Source organism: Medicago sativa, chromosome 6, assembly GCF_051527215.1.
Source record: "Medicago sativa cultivar Bolivia chromosome 6, Bolivia_mono, whole genome shotgun sequence".
In the NCBI taxonomy this organism is placed as follows: Eukaryota; Viridiplantae; Streptophyta; class Magnoliopsida; order Fabales; family Fabaceae; genus Medicago; species Medicago sativa.
In genome coordinates this window covers 75,589,900-75,611,179 of record NC_140754.1, presented here as the reverse complement: position 1 = coordinate 75,611,179, position 21,280 = coordinate 75,589,900, and the positions used below count along the sequence as shown (strand labels likewise).

Here is a 21,280-nt window from a genome sequence, read left to right as displayed (position 1 = left end):
ACACTGTTTGATCTATAATCAAGTTTAAGAATAATAGATAGAGGCTAAACTTCATTTCTTATGTACACAATCATCTAATGTGATATGTATATGTGACAAAGTAGGCATATTAAGTTTATCTTAGGTGCTCACATTAAATTCTTATTTTGCATAAATAGACAAATGCAAAGACAAATCCAAGACAACAAATCTTGCCTTAACATCCTTGCCTTCAATGCCCTTCACTGTTTAAATTATGATATGGTATTTAATCATTCACCAAATCCCCAAAACAAATGCCTTCATGTTTCAAAGTCCAACCTCTTTCTTCCAGCGAAAAAGTTCAGCATATCAAATACTTAATTTATAAAGGAATCAAACCAATATTATTTATAAAGGAATCAAACCAATATTATATGTCAAGACTCAAGACGTTGGACATATTCTTGCTAAATTTTTCTTTTATGTTGATTCTTCTAAACCTTAAAAAACCAAGAAAAGGAGCACTTAATAAAGTCCCACATCGACAAAAAATATTGTATGATAGACTAATGTTGTATATAAATAACTAAGCAACTCTCACTTTATCTCTTGACCTTGAAGTGGTGTGAATGGGCTCTTGCGGTATGCAGGGCTCAGGAAAGTCCCCGGGCCAAATCTGCAGAAATGCAGACCTGGAAACAGGTTAATCATCGAGTTAGGAATTGGGCTGAGACACGTGTGTGGAGCCATAACAATTCTCACACATGATAATTGGCTGAATGTTTACAGTCATTCACACGGTCTTCGTGACTAACTGAACGGGGCTTATGCTTCAAGATCCACTTTTTTAAAACAAATCGAAATTTTTGCTTTATATATTCTTTCCGTACTTTTTATTAGAAGATGGGTTATATATTTTTTGTGTCCATGCAGCCCAACTTCAACATATATCATGTTGCAATTGTGTGCATAATATAGGGAAGGTAATGGAGAAGACCAGTTGGACATAATAGATAGTTTGGATATATTTTTGCACATAAAATTGTGCTAGCAAAATATCATAAGTGATCACTCTTATTATTAATGAAATTGAGGATAAACACCTATTTACCTATAATAAGATATACCATACCTTATTATTATTGGAATTGAGGTTAATATAACTTTAGTTAATTACCTCCCTCTTGCCAGAGTTTACTAAATCACATTTCCTTCTTCTGCTACACCACACATTTATGATGTGTCACTTCTTATGCACTTAAAGACCAACCACTAAGCTTGAAGGCATGAAATTATATAATAACAAAATAGATGATATTTGAACTAGAATCCAACATTTTTTTAGCAAACACATTTTGACCTGTCTTCATTTCTACAAAATGCAAACATTCCATGAGAGAAGGTATAAGTTTCTTTAATCAAAGGGAAAAATAACTGTTATAGTAGATGTAGTGCTTATAGATTACCTTTGTTAGAATATTTATACATCAATTGACACAAATTAGTAGGCCCTACAAAGCAATATTTATAAGAAAGACTTATACTTCACCCACAAATGAAAACAAAACCAAAAAAATTCCAACAACAAAGAATTAAGGACATTGCAGCAGAATCCGAAAAAACAGATAGCAACAACTACTCCAACAAACAAAACGCAGTAGATACTTCACAAAACTCGACAAAAAGAAATCGTATCTCCTTCACATATAGTTAAACGGGTCCAACGACTACTCAGAAAAATATACATGAGGAATTTTCTTTCAATTAAACCCCCATTTATTAAACTTTAGTATCATCCACCACTTCCTTAACGTTGTTTGCGAAAATTTTGTCGTTTCTCGCCTTCCATATAGCCCATAATATTGTGTGCCAAATCAACCAAGTTCGTTTCCTTAACCTTTCACCTCGGACTGCCCTACTAATGCACTCGAACAGAGTGAAAAATTTCTAAGGCATGACCAACACAAACCCTAACCATCTAAACACATCATACCAAACTCACTTTGCAAAATGACATGTACAAATAAATGAAAGGCTGTTTATTCACAAAAAGAATACAGTCTCCTCTCATTATACGTACCAAAATGACTCCAAGATGCGCTACACTACTTCTGGTTGGAAATCTCCACACAAGAAGTAAAAAGAAATAAAAGACAATTCACGATCAAATATTATGTTGCTCTAAACTAACAATATTTAGAAGTATAAAATTAATCATTCACTGCGACACAGCTAACAATTGAACAGTTAATTTGGATTTTCCAAAGCAATATATTTGTTGCGTTTCTAGGCATAAACGATGAACGGGATTAATGATCTTTTGGTGGATTTGAGAAGGATATGTGATCTAATGAAAAATTATTTTGATAATGATCAAGGAAGAATGCTAAAATACTTTTGTTCATAATGTAATGCTTAAATTGATCATGCTATTTGAAAATAAGTAAAATAAGCTGATGTAATTAGGAGTTAAGAGATAACTTTTAGGATGATCATTTGAGTTCTACTATTCAAACCTTGTCGTATATATCATCTCGGGTCTATGATGCTTTTGCGAAAACATAAAAATGTGTAGCTTTTATCTTCATATATAGTGCGTAACTATAAGGAATTAACATAATTAATGATACACATTCTATAAAATTGAAATAAACTTAAGAGTTCAACTTCTAAGAGTCCTTGAATAATTGCTTGCTTACTATATGATTTTGAGCTGCCCCTGAATTATTTGCTTATGTTTCCTTTTCTAAAGCTTAAAGAAGTAAGAATAGGGGAACTAAAAATAGTCCCACATCGAGTGAGAGAAGTAATAGACAATGTTTATATACTTTCAAGTGCCCTTGTACTATAGGTTGAGTAATTGTTTTATTTGAATCCGTCTCTGCCTTGTTTATTTGAATCCGTCTCTGCCTTGGGTTGTACTATTATATTATATTATAATATTATACTATTATATTATATTATAATATTATATTTATAATTATTATATAATATTACTTAATTCTTTTTATCGGTTTTGAGAAACTTTTAATTTATGATTCAGAAAACGAGCTTGAATACAGATTGTTCAATTTTGATCAAGCGACTGCCGATGTGATGAATTTTGATCAAGCGACTGCCGATGTGATGAAAGTAGCGAATCCACAATTGTAAGAGAACTGAATCTTATAGTTGTGTAGAAACTGCAGAAGATACGAGAAGATAACTGTATATTCATTCATGTCTAAAGTCAAGGTTTGTTTATTGCTACGCAGGATATAAGAGAATCTTCAAGAAAAATAGAATGATCATTGTGAGAAAACACATCTAACAAAAGTTCCCTTCTCAATTGCATAAGGTTGTTTTCACTCTATGTTAGAAAAAATAGAATGCTTATGGATAGAGATCACAATATTTATCAACTAACCTTCATTGAATAAGTAATAGAAGGCAACAAAACTTTCAACACCAGCATTATAATCACAAGGTAATTTATTATGAGTCATAAGCCTTGGTGAACACGAATATAAATATAAATATAAATAAAGAACAAATAAGACACAATTAAAGGTACTGCAGCTTACAGAATGGCACAATTAAACTGCACGGTTATAATTATGAGAATGTTGAAACAGACGGAACTCCCAGCGCCCGCATAGATGAAATTGAAGCCGATCAGATCAGCCTTGCTACTCATGGTTTCCTAGTAGCTATTGCATATTTGTCATCCATATTAGAAAACACAAACTTTGAGATGAAAAATGATAATTCAAAGAAGATAATTAACTAGAGGTTAACTTATACTCCCATCAGACTAAACAAAATTTTAAACATGCTTTCAAGTTAAAAAAAATATCTATAGAGTTTAACTCATTCGTATAGTTACACCCCCACCCCAACCAGAAACGTCCCTTGTCATGAAACGTGCTTCTTCATGTTGTAAACATGCTTGATTCGAAGGCAATAATATACTGATTTTCAGACATCCCCATTCTAGGTTCTGCCAGGTTCGTTGGACGAGTGCAGGTTCACCTAGCGAATCATCCCAGAATGAAAAGATTTTGAACAAAAATTCAGTTTTTCAACAGTTTAGGCCTAAGCTTCTATTTGTTTGTTTTTCCATGCATTAGAACAACAATAAGGTACCATGTATCTTCATATTAATTTCCAATGTGAAAAGATGCTTTCTTTCTTTAGATTTCAAACTCTTAATCTCATGCATGCATGTAGTAAAAGTATCATCGTTTGATGAAGAACTATGTGTTTTTCCAAATACCATTTTTCTTGAACATAAAATTTTCCTAGCAAAGATTATACAAAATAGTTCTTTTTATGAAATTATAATTATACAAAATAGTTCTTTTTATGAAATTATAAGTTGAAAAACATGAAAGCATGCCTTGATGAAGATTAAAATGCAGAACGTTGCTAAGGAAAGAAACTAGAATGATGAAAATGGTGTTCTTGATGCTTTGGGAAAGTGTGAATGCATGCAATTGGTGATGTGTTGGGTTAAAATGCAATGAAGAGGTTAATTCAATGGTTCAAAACCATACTGCGAATAAAGTTATTATCTTAAAAGAATCGGTCCAATTGCCACAACTTCTAAACCAAAAATGCTAATATATTCTAAAGAGATACGTGTCATCAAAATTTGCAAATGGCAAGTTGCATCATCATTATCCATTACGTTAGAATGGCAAATAGTCATGTAGCAACAATTTGTGGATCACATTATAAACCACAAAAATGAATGTGAGCAAACACTATTATCAACTATGTATCTCCAAGACTATATGCACAAATGCACACATAATTAAACAAATTATCTTTTTGGCTGAAAAAAAAAATGTTATCCTTGAAGTACTTAGGAGTTCAACTTCTACGAGGCACTGGTTAGATTAGATGCTTTCTTACTGTATGATTTTGATTATGTTTTTTTGGTTTTTTTCTAAATCTTAAAAAGCGATTAATGAGGCACTAACATAGTCCCACATCGCTTGAACTATGTAGTACATCATTGTTTAAAATCTTCGAAGTTCTATTATCAAACATGAATGTTTAAGATTAAGAGGTGCAAATTAATCAATACCTTGTAACCTTGTAAGGTGCGTCAAATTATTATAAGCTTCATTTTTCTCAACTTTTTTGGCATAGCCAAGTGATCAAAGTTGTAAGGTGCATCAAATTATTATAAGCTTCATTTTTCTCAACTATTTTGGCATAGCCAAGTGATCAAAGTGCAGAGGTACATCATAAGCTCTTATACTTGATAAGCTCTTTATGTTTGGATATATACACGAAAAAGTACTTACTATTATAAGCTTCATTTTTCTCAACTTTTTTGGCATAGCCAAGTGATCAAAGTGCAGAGGTACATCATAAGCTCTTATACTTGATAAGCTCTTTATGTTTGGATATATACACGAAAAAGTACTTACTATTATAAGCTTCATTTTTCTCAACTTTTTTGGCATAGCCAAGTGATCAAAGTGCAGAGGTACATCATAAGCTCTTATACTTGATAAGCTCTTTATGTTTGGATATATACACGAAAAAGTACTTACTATTATAAGCTTCATTTTTCTCAACTTTTTTGGCATAGCCAAGTGATCAAAGTGCAGAGGTACATCATAAGCTCTTATACTTGATAAGCTCTTTATGTTTGGATATATACATGAAAAAGTACTTACATAAATTGAAGTGTTTGAATGTAACATAAGCAATTATAGAATTTTTAAATATTTTTAATTTACCAATAAAAAGTCAAAGAATCAAACCACGATTATTAAGATTAAATCAAGATGTAAAAAACAATATTATAATATATTAATTATAATTATATATTTTTAATTATATATATATATATATATATATATATATATATTCGTCCTTAAAAAAAATGATCAATACTCGTATAAGCCAAAATTAATATTAGAGGTGTAAATAAATAGTGTAAACATCATCATACACAAGTATGATAATGGAGTATATGATAAGCTTTCTTTAATATATGATGACTTTGTTAAAAATGGAGCATCTAGATACCATATGGTTATTTCGAACAACTGGTTGTCAGGGAACATTCCTAAATTAGAAGTAAGCAAGTTAAGTTTGTTTTTTGTTAATCATTTTCATTTTGTTACGTAAAAAAAAAAAAATAATAAAAATCTTGTTACATGTGTTACTTTAATAAGATAAGTATAGCTATAATTCTCTATTCATGCACCGCCAAAGATATTTACATAATAATTAAAATAATGTTTGGAAAAAGTGCATCCACGAGAATTGAAGCAGGTACATAAATTCTTAAGCTCCGTATTAAGCTTTATGAAACTATGATAAGCTATTTTTGTTTATTTACTCAAACACCTTTAAAAAGGCTTATGGGAGTAGATAAACTCACATAAACTCAAAATAAGTCAATCCAAATGGTGAATAATAACCGGGTGATGACATCTTAATTGGATATTTTTTAAATTGTAATCCAATTTATATGATAATGCCATTTTAATAGGATTTCTTTTTTAATTCTAATTGACATCCATTTAAGTCATTGTATTATTACTCAAATACATTCTCATTTTTTAGTTTTTTTAATTACGATGGCGTTTGTAAATTATTAACTGCGTATTTTTTTTAGGGTTAATTAAGTTTTTAGTCCCTATAAATATTCACAGTTTTGTTTTTAGTCCCTACAAAATAAAATCACACTTTTTAGTCCCTATAAAATTTTCCATCAACATTTTTAGTCCCTATAAAATTTTTCATCAGCATTTTTAGTCCCTATAAAATTTTTCCATCAGCATTTTTAGTCCCTAAAATGCTTAAGGAAAATGTCACAGGGACTAAAAAGTGTGATTTTATTTTATAGGGACTAAAAACAAAACTGTGAATATTTATAGGGACTAAAAACTTAATTAACCCTTTTTTTTTTTTATAAAATTATGATTTTGATCACCTGGGATACGGATTTATCATCATGGAATCTGACTTCCACACAACTTTGAATCTGATTTTTGATACTAAGACTCTGTTTGGAAGTTTTGAGGGGAGGGGAGGGTTTGTAAAAAAAATAAAGACAGAGAGAATGAACACGTGAAAAGAATGGAGAACTATGATATATAGTGGAGTGCTTTGGGGGTTTAATTTTCTTTCATAATACAAAATCCCCTTGATTTGGGGAACTAAAAATTCGTATTCGAGTAGGGAGTTTGGAAGGTTTTGGGTAAGTTTTTCAAATCCAATCTATGTTGTTATAATACTTTCAAAGTTTTCTTTTTTTTTTTGAAGGAATATTGCTTTCAAAGTTAAAAATATATTAATCATAAGTATTTATTTATCATTCTCTACAAAAACCAATCTCAATAAAATTGAGGACTATTCCATTTTATCCTCTACTCTCATCCCTCCAACATTCTCCCCTTCCTTCCCATCCAAAATCCCAAACAGATCATAAGGAGAATGATTTTCATCCCCATGCAAACTTACTTTTCCATATTAGGAACCTCTCTTCTCATCCTTGGATATATAGTTTCAGGAGGAGCACCTTATAAATCGCTGCAGTTTGCAGAGACCAAACTTTGAGACAGATGAGTCTTGAGCGGAAATACCACTGCCTTTGTGATAAAGATTCCATAAAGTTTTATAAAGAAAATGTTTGAAACATAGTCATAAAACCGTTGTCTTCAATACAGATGATTGTGAGGATGGATCCTTATGTTTCTGCTTGTTCAATTTATCTAGAAAAAGAGAATAACAACTTTCTACTCTATCTTTCTCCCTCAATTTAAGCACGTATTTGTTCTGATATGTTTTCTCTTTACCTTTCTTCATCAATGATTCCAGCAACCAAAATGACTTCCTTGAAGAATCTAGCTTTGACGAATAGTGTCACATGTCTGACAAAACCATTTTTAATTGACTCGTCTTTTAAAGGGTTTTAAAGGCATTCATCGAAGTCTCCGTCAATGTCACTATACTTAGTTTCCTTGTATGTGCAATAAAATTGCAACCGAAAAAGAGAACATCTAATGCTACCTTGAGGGAAAGTTGCATGCTACGGATTGCGTAAAACAATGATAAAACACAGTTTATAAATGTAACATGATGTATAAGACCCTGATATGGTTTAATGATGACTTTTGCAGGATGATGCGTAGCAACACACCAAATTCGGTTTGAAATTAAGAGTCCATTGATCGTATTCATCTCACTGCCAAATGCATTTATTGGAACACTATTTGATCTTTAATCAAGTTTAAGACTAATAGATAGAGGCTAAACTGCATTTCTTATGTACACAATCATCTAATGTAATATGTATAGGTGACAAAGTAGGCATATTAAGTTTATCTTAGTGCTAACATTGAATTGTTATTTTGCATAAATAGACAAAATGCAAAGATTTAATTTCTATATAAACTTGCCTTGAAGCTAGATTAATTAGTCGCCAAAAAAAGTAACCTTTCATGTTTCAAATCGAGCCTCATAGTAATATTTGGTGTTATAAACTACTGGAACTTTGTGATGAAAAAAAAATCAGCATATCAAATACATAATTCATAAAGAAAGCAAAACAATATTAATGAGGAATCAGGGAAAAACATTTAGGAATTTACTTGAACATTATACACTCATGCAATCTATACCCTGTATAAGAAAGAATCACAGAACCAACATGACTAAGTAGGAATTACCTTGAACAACAATGAAGATTGGATCCAATTGATGATGTCTAAAGAGATTAATTACTATGCATGTAAGTTATTTTACGCATGCATCCAATAATGTGTTGACACATCATACGAATATTTTTAAAACTGATATGATGGTGCAGTTTAAAAACAAAAATCCCTTTTTTACTTCAGATTCTTCGTGTTATGTTATAGTTGGGTCCGCCATCGTTGATAATAAATAGAATCTATGTTCAGTTCGATCATCAATTACTTATGTCCTGCGAATTATTTAGACAAATCAAATTGGTTCCAATTAGTACCTGTTATTACATCAACATATCAATGAGGTTGGTTCCAAAAATTAGACGGCTATACCCTCCATCCTATAGAACCGATGCAAATTTGCTTTTGAATTTGGTGTTGTTTGATTAAACTATCGAGAATGTAAATTCATATAGATCATATATATGGTATTTGAAGAAAAATAAACTATTATAAGGAGTTAAGAGAAAAACTTTTAAGGATGACCAATTGAATTCTACCATTCAAACCTTGTCTTATATGATCATTCAGTTTTAGATAGTGGAAACCTAAATATCTTTTTTGTAGCTATAAGCAATTAATGATACATGTTCTTTAAAATTGGCATAAATAGTCCCACCAGTGGCGGATCTCTTCAGAGACCCCCAGGTGCCACTGCACCCATTGTTATCAAAAACCCGACTTAAGTCTCAAAATCCTGGTTTTTGCGACTTTGCGTAGCTTCAACGACTAAAATCCATAGCAAAGTCCCAAAAACAGGCAAAATCCTATCAAAATCGCACAAAATCGTACAAAATCGTGAAATCCATTCAAAATCGCAGGATTTTGATGGATTTTGAAGGATTTTGTTCATTTTTTTTGATAAGGGTCAATTTTTGACCTGGTTCGTAAATTGACCCGATTTGAATCCACGACCCGTTCTATAAATACCTGAAAGGCCAAAAATTTTCATTTCTTCACTTCTCCCACATTTATGTATATGTATTTTGTGGACTTTGAACTTTAAACATTTATGACCATATGCAATTTATAACATATATTTAACATTATTTTTGTTTTGGTAGAATCCTCGATTTTGATTGCGATTTTACGAGTCCCGACTTTACTATCATACATCGATTCTACAAAAGTCCTTGAGTAAAATCCTTCGATTTTGATTGCGATTTTACGAGTCTCGATTTTGCTACTCCCTTTCGACTTGAAGTAAAGTCCCGATTTTGATAACCTTGACTGCACCCCCCAGTTTTTATATAAATTTCATATTATGCATACTATTTCACTAATTCATTGTCGTTGCAGCAGTTAAGCGGTCCCCCCAGTGTATTAAAGGTGGCGTTTGATCCCTGGCACCCTGCTTTTTATAATTCTATTCTAAGCGAATTTTTCTTATTTTATTTGAAAAAAAATGTCCTGGTGGGATTCAAACCAGCATCCCCATGTATGAATCATGACAATATTACCACCACAGCAGTTTACAATAATGTACATTTTTTGAAACTGTTTAATATATATTCTTCGAATACTTGGCAACCCAGGAAAAAAATAAAGATCCGCCACTGAGTCCCACATTGACAGATAAAGAAGCATAATGGAGCCATACAAATAGTCCCACATTGACTGGATGTACAAGTATGAGAGTGTTTATAATCGTCTAGGTGCCTTACCTATATGATTGAGTAATGGAAATGCAATCTATTGGGATATTGTTTATGACTTTCCGTTCTCTCTACTTTTTAAAACGATTTTTTTGTTTTCGGCCGTTCTCTCTACTTTTTGAAACGATTTTTTTGTTTTCGGTATATTTATATTTTTGGGTTAATAGTGTTTTACCCTGTAATATAAGCCATTTTCGGTTTACCCTCCTGTAATTATTTTTTTAGATTTCATTTTTGTAATTTGAAGATTTTTTGGTTTGGACTTTCATGGCATCAAATTACAAAATTTATGGTACTTTCGCCCCATGTAATTAGAGTAAATTTCTGTTTATCCCCTGCCATGTCATCAATTTTTTACATTCAAAATTCCTGACGGGGGTAAACCTAAAATCTTCAAATTACAAGGATGAAATTTAAAAAATTAAAATTACAGGGGGTAAACCGGAAATATCGTATATTACAGGGGGTAAAACACTATTAATTAACCCTTTTTTTTAAAACAAACTCGGTAAGATGCAAACATTTTGATTTTAACGTTTAAATCCATCATCACCAAAAGAAAACCAAAAGCCTAAAACCATTCCCTTCCACCTAACAAAAAACCTGAAAGTTCTTACTCATCATCAACTCAAACCCATGCTACAATCTTTGTCATCATCATCACAAACCCATAAAACATTTCCCCTTCAAACTAACAAACTCAAACCAAGAAAACTTCCAAACTCTTTACGTCACCACCATTCGTGTTCGAAATTGATTACAGCGAGGAAGATTGTTGAGAAACATAGCTCCCACATTTTTTATTTAACCCATTAAAAATCATACACTTGAATTCTATTTCTTCTTCAAAAGAAAAAAAAAAAGCGTAGTGAAAGTGTTTGAAAAAGGTTGATTAATTTTCCAAGTTTTGAAGATAAACAATAATGGAATAAAGAAATTAAAGCTTCAGTTGGATATAATTGGATTGACAATATAGGAACTGCGTGTTTGTGAATTCATTTGGTTCTTGTGCCTTGATGCGGTTTAAATGTGCCATTTGAAGCACTTTCCTTGAACAATGTTGATAAACTTAAAGCAGGATGCAACAAGCTTTTGTTGTTTAGTTTTTTTGGTTTTTAAATCTTTCTTCTATTTGGTTATAAAATTTTATAGAAATTAAGGTTTTTATATGTTAATGATGGTTTTGAGTAGTTGGATTATGGATTTTGAGTTGAGGATGAAGATTAAGAGATGTTCGATATGAATATGAAACTTTCTACGCAAAGGAGAAGATGGATTTTTTAGTAGTGTTAGAGAAGATGAAATTTTTTAGATATTTTGTCCCTGCTTAATTACATTCTTTTGGTTTTGCTCCCTCTACGATTTTTTTGTCCCTCCCACTGTGTGACTCATCATCCACTTTGCCAAATCAGCCGTATTTGTTACGTCATCCAATGCCAATCATCCTATGTTTCCATATACACGTTTTTGTAAATGGTAGGGACTAAAACCAAAATGTTTACAACTTATTATAAGGTTTGTTTCAAAAAATATATAGCGACAAATACCAAAAACTCGCCAATTTACATTCATGGTATTTCATTCATAACAAATCAATGTTTCAAAAATTGAACATGTTATCGACCCAACTCATAAAGCCGAACTGACTAATAAAATTAGAAGGCATTAAATAGGGTTTTAACTAGTTAAAAGTCGTTAAACTTTCAAAGTTTGTCTTTCTCTTCTATTTCCAACTTGTATTTTCATTTCTTCATGAACATAGTCTATATTTTGCCAGTTCCAGTATGGGCCGACGCCGAATCAATTGTAAATTACAAAGGGCTCGTCATGAAAAGATTCTGCATGGTCGTTAAGTTACAAAGGGCTTGTCGCTAAAAGAGTCCACATGGCCTTGGCATGAGAGGGAAAGAACCCGCACAAGAACAACCAAAGAAGCCTGTGACACAAGAGATATGATATCACAGGCCACAAGCGAATAAACAACACAGCCTGTGACACAGAACAACACTGATAAAAGATGAACAACCAACATGGTTTGTGGCACAGGAGCACACATACCAAAGGTAAACAACCAACATGAAAAATGATATGTGTTACTACTCACAGATTTACAATTGGCTGACCCTCAATAGGTAAAAGCATAATTAATCACTATGTACACACAAATGTAGTAATGTTTATATCTTAACCAGGTCTAATTGTATGACTATATAGATTGAAATTGAAATGTAATGGAAAAAAACATTAGTTTTACGTAGAATTTGTATTGCGGAAACACATAATTTAATATTAGAATAAATATAGGTTTACCACCAAAGTGTTTAAAATGAGTTTATACAAAGTAACATTCATCACCCTACAAGTCGGTTTTTAATTACCAACTAGGCCAAATTTAAAAACCTAATAAAATGAGGGAAAAATGAAAACCAACCAAGTTCCCCTACACGTTGCAATGAGCATGACTAGCTACAATTGCTCATTTTCTAGGATTCAATGATTCTGTTGTTGTTTGTTAAAAAAGATATATGATTCTGTTGTTGTTTTTCTATATCTTATTACAATGAGCTTATTTGTTTTTCTAATTATCGGTTTGCTATCTTCTATTTGATGTAGTTGAGAGCAAATAGATCTGTTCTCTATTTCATGCGCTCTTTGTTTGTAAAAACAGATATCAGTTGGTCATAGCAGCTCCAAATGCAGAAAATGCCATTTAGTATACTGACTATTCGCTGGTCATAACTGTCCGTCAAGAGATGACTTCCGATTCGAATAAGTGGACATGACCACCATTCTGAATATACTAAATGTATTTGAATAGACTGAATAAATTCTGAGCATAATCAGCAATCCAACACCAAACCTAACCATCTATACACATCATACCGAGCTCGCATTGCAAAATCACATGTACAAATAAATGGAAAGCCGTTTCTGATTGATTTACAAATAGAACACAGTTTCCGGTCATATCCTGCAAAATTACTCCACGATGAGCTATATAACTTGTATCAATAGGATATGTTTGTTTTGCAGTTTCAACAATATGCTCTGATCCGAATTAATTAGTTGGGCCTTTCAAAACTGCTGATAGTTAAATATATATTGATCATTTTGAAATTAAATTTTTAAATAAATTTGAAAAATAAACGTATATATGTTTTTAGCATAGGGAAGGGATTCCAGTTTCTAAAAAGGCGTAGATGGAACTAGGCGAAGGTTGTAGTGATGCATTCAAAACGGATGAGGTGAATTTAATCTAAATGAGTATTACTATTTGTTTATATATAATAATTTAAGATTGTAACATAACTAATATTATTTCATAGATATTAAAAAACAAAGTTAAATATTCATTCTTAGCATTATGAGATCAGATAGAGAGACGGAACAAACTTTAATCCTATCTGATGGTAAGGTACTAAATTAATATCCTCACCTAACTTCTTAGAAAAGAAGATTAACGTACGTCTAAAATCTTAATTCTTAGAAGAGAAAACGAGGGCTTGAATAAGTAAATGAGCTACTATAATCTGATTGATTTTCATACCCTCAAGTATTAAAGATAAATGCTTGCTTACGAAAAGGGCACTCAAAAAGTCCCACATCGACAAACAAAAATGGAATGATGGGGTTTATAACCTTCAAATCGCATTATTATTTATAAGTTCATGATCGGTTATCAGCGAAATTTGCAAATATATGTTGTGCAAAAGTTGTTGGTAACTTGCATTAACTTTTTTTTTTTTTTTTGCTGTTCATTAATTGAAATGTGTTTATTTTAACAAATATTTAAAAACTATGTAATAATGTGGCTGCCTTTACTAGATTATAGACAACTTCATTTGCTTGTTTTCACACATACTCAACACTTTGCTAGATTATGAACAACCTTATTTGTTTGTCTATGTACAAACTCAACACTGGAGTTTTCATAATATTGCCTAAGGAGAGATTTGCATCATGTTTAAGGGACATAAATCTATCCACCATTAGAGTCAAACTCAAAATCGACAGGTCCTAAGTTTAACTCATGGACCCATCTCAAAGTCCCAAAGCTTCTCCTATATGAACACCACAAATTAGAGTAAACCAACTGCTTCAGCTACTATTGTTTGTTTCCTTCCGATCATATCCACACCTACTTGCTCCCCAAGTTTCTATTAACCATTTTGCTTTGGATGACCTCATTTGCGTCATGCATGTTCCCCAAGTTTCTCACGGACGAGTTGTAAAACCTCTAGAAACAGACTCATAGGCATTGTTGTAAAAATCCCGACTTAAATCCCGACTTATTCCCCTTTAATGATTCAAATTCATAGCAGAATCCCAAAATAGATAAATTCCTAATAAAATCGCATCAAAATCGTGAAATCAATGCAAAATCATAGGATTTTGAAGAATTATATCCCTTTTTTGATACGGGTCAATTTTCACCCAGATCGTAAATTGACCCGGTTGTACTCGTGACCGGTTCTATAAATACATAAAAGACCATGTTTTTATTTTATTTTTTCACAACACACTGCCTCTTTACCGTACATCAAGATTAAAATGAACTATACCTAACTAGATTGTCTATTCCCTTCAATCCATCATCCTTTCCTTTCTATCCATCATCATATATCTGTCATGCATCTACGATTTGCCTATAAGTATTTTGTCAAGGTTATTTAGAATTATTAGGACTACTAAAGAATATTTGGCATCTAGGCTTTGTCTTAGTTGTCTAGGCTTTGTGGACTTTTGAGTAAAGATTATATGCAATTTATAACATATTTAGCATTATTTTTGTTTTGATAGAATCCATTGATTTTGATTGCGATTTTACTATTTTTGATTTTGCTATCCTATATTGATTCTATAAATGTAGTTGAGTAAATTTGTTTGATTTTGATTGTGATTCGCTTTAGACCTTAAGCAAAATCCCGATTTTGACAACCTTGCTCATATGTATTGCATATGACACATTTGAGCTTCAAGAGAACTGTGGTTCATAGGGTTTTGTTATATTGAATATGTACATGGAATATAAGAAGTTTGTTTAGCTTAGCTATCATTTTAAAATTAATGCATACAACTTGCGTGCAAATGGAGCAGGACCCGAGGGACTTGATCCAAGAGATGTTGAGTTATACTTGGAAGAGCTTCTAAAACGTAGAAAAACAGTATTGGACACTACTATATATAACTTATTGCCACAGCCATTTAGCTATATCCACTTCAAAAATTAGTTCTTTTTTTATATTGAGTGGTACTCGTTTGCTGAGCAATAATTATCATGAAGCAGTACAACTGAAAATTAGAGAGCGCGCTGGACATTCGCGCAAAGTCGTTCAAAGACAGAGACGGATATTGTAACCGCTTTAAATAACATGGATGTTAGCAGTGAATACATTCTCAAGTTGAAACATGAAATTGAAGAAAAGTGTGCGAGGTAGATGGTATATTTGACCATGAAATTCGTCAAAGTAGAAACGGCCTTTTATATGATTTCACTAGGAAAATTGAATACTCACCTGTCTATTCAGTAAAGAAAGGTCAGTGTTTCTTTGTTACCAGTTACCAATAGAGACCGATATAATTGTGACATATTTGTCATTATTTTCTCTACCTTCTGTTAAGATGATAGGAGTTTCTCAATTTACATAGATTTTTCTCTTTTATGAAGTCGTAAACTATAGATCACTTTATTGGTGGAAGTTTGCTTTGCATATTTAATGTATATCCTTTTAAAATTGCAGCTTTAACTGTCCAAATTACTTTGTACAGGGTGTTTCTTGCACCAACTTGTGCAAATTGAATTGGAAAAACTGTTTTCTCACAGATGATATTTTGTGATAACTATACCTCTTGAGATTGAATGGCTAATCATTTTGAGATACATCTTGAGAACTTAATTAAATTCTCTTAATAATAGTTATCCAGTTAATGACATCAAGTTAATAATATAGATATATATGGAAAATGATACTTGTCACGACTCACAAATCTACAATTGGTTTTCCATCAAAAGATATAAGCATGATTAATCACTATGCACACACATAAATATAAAAATGTTTATATTAACCCAAACTAATTGTATGAACATATGGATGTTATCTCAGAAAATTTGATTAGAATAGACACTTTATTTATAGATACAATATTTAAAGATATGAATTTGAAAACGTTGAAGGACTAACAGAAGAGAAGCTCTCTCCACTACGTATGGTAGGCATAGTAGTATATTGAATTTGGAGAAAAATTATCGCCTTCCAAAATCGATGTTACATAATAAACAGCAGTTCCATATTGTTGATTCCGATACATGATCAACATCAAACCTTACTATATTAAACACATCATACCAAACTCGCATTTCAAAATCACATTGTACAAATAAATGGAAGGCAGTTTCCAATTGATTCACACAGAACATAATCTCCGGTCATATCCTGCGAAATGACTACACGATGAGCTAGATTACTTCTAATTGGAATCCTGTTATGCAACAGTTTAATTTCCACAATTAACCAATCACCGTTGAAGATAAAACCTAAATTCGCAAGTTTCCTAACTTCAAATCTTGAATTAAATTTACTTCAGAAATTTGGGGACTTGGAATTGGAGATGAGAGAAAATCCTCAATATATAAAAATCTCATATTAAAAAGATATTTAAAATGTATACAATGTGTTCTATATATGGAGAGATCATTTCAAAATAACCAGTTTACGAACTATTAACAAACTCTAACTGCCTAACTGAATTAAGTTAGTGTCGGTTAGGACGACTCTAACTGAATTAAGTTAGTGTCGGTTAGGACGACTCTACATGATTTCTTTGACTTTTTTTTATGTTGGATTTGGGTTTAAACTCGATTTAGACGACACTAAATGTTGGAACATGTGTGGAAATTGAGTTAAAAAGACTAAACACAAATTCCCATGTTGGGTAGAATTAGTGTTGTGTGAATTGAAAAAAGTGGAAGTCCCACATCGGATGGAACACACACATTAGTAGTGTTTATATAGTGGGGGTGTACCTCTAATTAATGGGGGTACATAAGCACTAGAGAAAAAATATATATTGATATATATTTTATTATTTGGAAATGATAAATTAAATAATTAATTTAATCATTATTAGAAAGTGCTTTCTTAGTCATTAGAAAGTGCTTTCTTAGTCCCCAAGTTTTGCTAAAATATTTTGGTACATAATATAATATCTTTTTGTACTAAATTTAATATATTTTAGTACTCAATTAAGATATTTTTGTACTAGATCTAATATGTGAATTACTTAATCGCAAAGTAATATGTTACTTGTTCCCAAAGTTTCTCATATTACTTGTTCCCAAAGTTTATCACTTATTAGTTGTGAATTTTCTCTATAAATAGAGAGCTCACACAGTGCATTCCACACACCAAAGAGTTTCATTGAGTTGTCGGGAACTCTTTCTCCCTTTTTCGACTTGTGTTGACGAGTCTTTCATCTCTTCTCCCTCCTTCGACTTGTTTAACAAGTCCTTCTCCTTTTTCTACTCCTTTCTGTCCCTTCGGAATTAAGAGTGTTCTTAAGACCATAGTCCCTTTTCGGTTTAATGTCCCTTCGGAATTAAGAATGGTCTTAAGTTCATAGTCCCTTCGGTAATATATGTCCCTTCGGAATAAAGAGTACTTTTAAGATCATAGTCCCTATTTGGAATAAAGAGTACTTTTAAGATCATAGTCCATATTTGGAATAATAATGTCCCGTCGGAATCAAGAATGATCTTAACGGTATATAAATATTATAACAATATTTTTCTATTTGAGGAGAAATGGTGGTAACACCATATTTGAGTGGTCATAGTACCATAATGATAGTTTGGAGAACTTAAAGGTTAGAATGGTGGAAACACCATATTTGAGTGGTCTTAGCACCATAATAGAATGGTAATGATACCATATTAAAGTGGTTTCAGTATTAAAGAGTGGTCTTAGTACCATATTTGACGGTGTAATTCTCGAACGGTTTTCTACAGTGCAGTAGTTAATCGAACATTGTAGCTGGACTTGTTTTATCCTGGAGGCGGCGTGGTTGATAGTCTACCTTGCACAATTTTTGGGTAGTGCCACGAAACGTCTTAAAGAGAGCGACCTGGTCGTGACTCAACCTAGTAACAACTTCGGTAGATAATAGAATTTGAAAATCCAAATACAACAGTTTGGAAATCCAAAAACAACACTAAATTAGTGTTTGTGTCTGTTTTTGCCTTGTTAGAGTGGGTTTTTGGTCGACGCTAAAACACAGTTTTCTTGTAGTGTTATCCAGTAGATATAAACACTAAGCTAGTTGTAATGTACTACGACATAGGGAACCCCATCTATTTAAGGTATGTGATTGTTGTCCAAGACTGGAGTAGTTTGCAGACTTGTTTACTAAAATTGTCATTAGAGACCAATTTCTGAAGCTAATAAGATAATTGAGAGTTGTAACCTTTGATAGTTTTAATTAGAGTGTTAAATGTAATTCAAACTAGTTAATTGTAGTTAATTGTTACTTGTATGTAAGTTACAAGTTTGTTAGAGAAGCTAGGAGTACTTAGAGAGATTTTAACTAACTAGTTTACAGGTCTACTTGACTCACAAGTAATCGGGTTATTTAGTTTCAATCTTATTTATAAAAGGGTCCTTAAAAAAAATTTCATTTATAAAAGGTGTACAGCATTATTGTAACAACTCAATTTAATATTTTTTTTCAAGAGAATCAATATTAAGTTTCTTTTTTAAATACTTCTTCTCAAATAAATCTTTTTAGTTCATAGTGTGTGCTGAGAAAATCAGTACTACCTTTTTTAACTCAATATCTTTCGACTTACTACCACCGTTTTAGTTTGTGATGCTACAATTACAAACCTCGGAATTTAAATGCATCATGCTTGAATATTTTTATGTTGGTAGGATTCAATTGTTGAAAAAACAAAACAGGGACTCTTTGTTCCACAAGGACGTAAAGATATCTTGGCAGAAGCGATCGGACGACTTGAACACCCTGGACATGTTCGTGATATTGGTGGAGGTGTGGGAAGTCTTTACCCCCCTGTAGTATATGTTATTTCCGGTTTTCCCCCTGTAATTTTTTTTATTTACCTCCTGTAAAAAAAATGTTTTGATTTACCCCCCTAATACGCCAAATTACACAAAAACAAAAATTTCTTGAAAAATAAAATAAATTGGTTTTTGTTTGGCATATTAGGGGGGTAAATCAAAAAAAAAAAATTACAGGGGGGAAACCGGAAATGACCTATATTACAGGGGGGAATGACCTATTAACCCTATTTTGGTTCACTTTCTCATTATGGTGCCTCTTTCTCACTTGTTTTCCATAGCAAACAAATAGAGATCATGAAAGCAGATCTTACTAAGGAGATCAGGGATCAAGTGATGCGGGATTTATCATCTATTCCGGCTTTCTCTCAACATTTCCCAACATGCTCTCCTAGTACCAATATACTTGCAAGCACAAAAGGTAGTTGTTCTCAGTGCCGCCTATACCAGAGGATGAGAATGAGGATATCCCAAAAGAGTGTGAATTATATGTTGATGATAAACATCCCATAGTATCATATGCAAATGTATTGTCAAGAAAAGTTCCTGTGAAGTTCGATTTGAATGAGAATGAATTTTTTTTCCTCCCAACGAAAGATATTATGGAGTTTTGTATAAAGGAAAAAGAATTATGCCTCACGATTCTAGGAATATGGGTGGTGTAAGTACATTTCCACCCTTATTTATGCTAGTTTGTGCTTTAAAGTAGATCGATCATTAAAGAAAATGTCTCTGTTTGTGACTTTGCATCTATGAAAAGTTGGTGTGTAATCACATTCTGAATTGTTTATAGAAGGTTTTTGTTCATTCAAATGCACTTTGCCTTGTTGTTTCTTTGTTTGTTTGCTGCCTTGTACATGTTCAAATTTTGAATTGTTTTTGAATATTTTAGGTATATGGAACTCCTCTGTACTCAATTGGGAAATAGTGATATGTATGATTTCGTTGATCCATTTTTCATTGAGCATATTGTTAATTCGTAAGTATTTAACTAATTGGATCTAATTTAATAAATTAAGATGTTTTACACAACAATTTATATGAATGTATTTTATTACTGTAGTGCTATAGATGGGTATAACAAGTTGAGTGGTTTTAGAAAGCCTAGAAATCCAACATGGGAGATTCCCGTAGTAAGTTAAAAATTATAGATGAAGAATTCATACAATATTATAAGTTTTGTATATATGATATTTACTCAATAGAATTTCATATTTATGACAATTGTAGTGCCAAAGACAACCTTTCAATTATGAGTGTGGCTACTTTATAATGATACATATGTTGAACATTGTATCAGCTGGTATTACCGACTCATGGGATATGGTGTGTATCTGATGTAGCAAGCAAAAAAAAAAAAAAAGCCAAGTCAGCGCCACATAGGCTATTTTCGTGAGCTGGATGGGGGAGGGGTGTTTTCCGGAAAAAAAAAATTTACAAGGGTGCAAATCAGACCGAAAATTTCATAAGGGTGAAAACCAGAAACGACCTATATTACAGGAGTGAAAAACACTATTCACCCAACTAAATATTACAACCATTTGTGTTTCTTATGTTTTTTTAAAGTTAATTTGATATTCTAATATGTTATCTTTTTTTTCTCTCCAGATTTTTGGAGACAAAACTCCGTTTACTGATGATGAAATGACAAATGTTCAAAAACGTTGTGCAAGTTTGATTTTGGAAAGACTTTGATGTAATTTGATTATGTCAATAACTATGTTTAGAAACAATGTTTAGCTTTTGTTTAGTTTTATGATATTGTAACTTTGGATTTGTTTGATATTGTAACAATGACAGGTTTGATATGACATTTGATCATATGATATTCCATATTAGTGGCTATGCTCATGAAATTTTTTATTATTATATTAAATTCAGTACCATAATC

At 31.9% G+C, this 21,280-nt stretch overlaps 1 non-coding gene across 1 annotated transcript; it reads left to right on the top strand.

The window, feature by feature from the left end:
• The first annotated feature begins 569 nt into the window (after nt 1-569).
• On the top strand, nt 570-803 carry LOC146916847 (RNase MRP). The gene has a single exon (XR_015016992.1).
• The last annotated feature ends 20,477 nt before the right edge of the window (nt 804-21,280 follow it).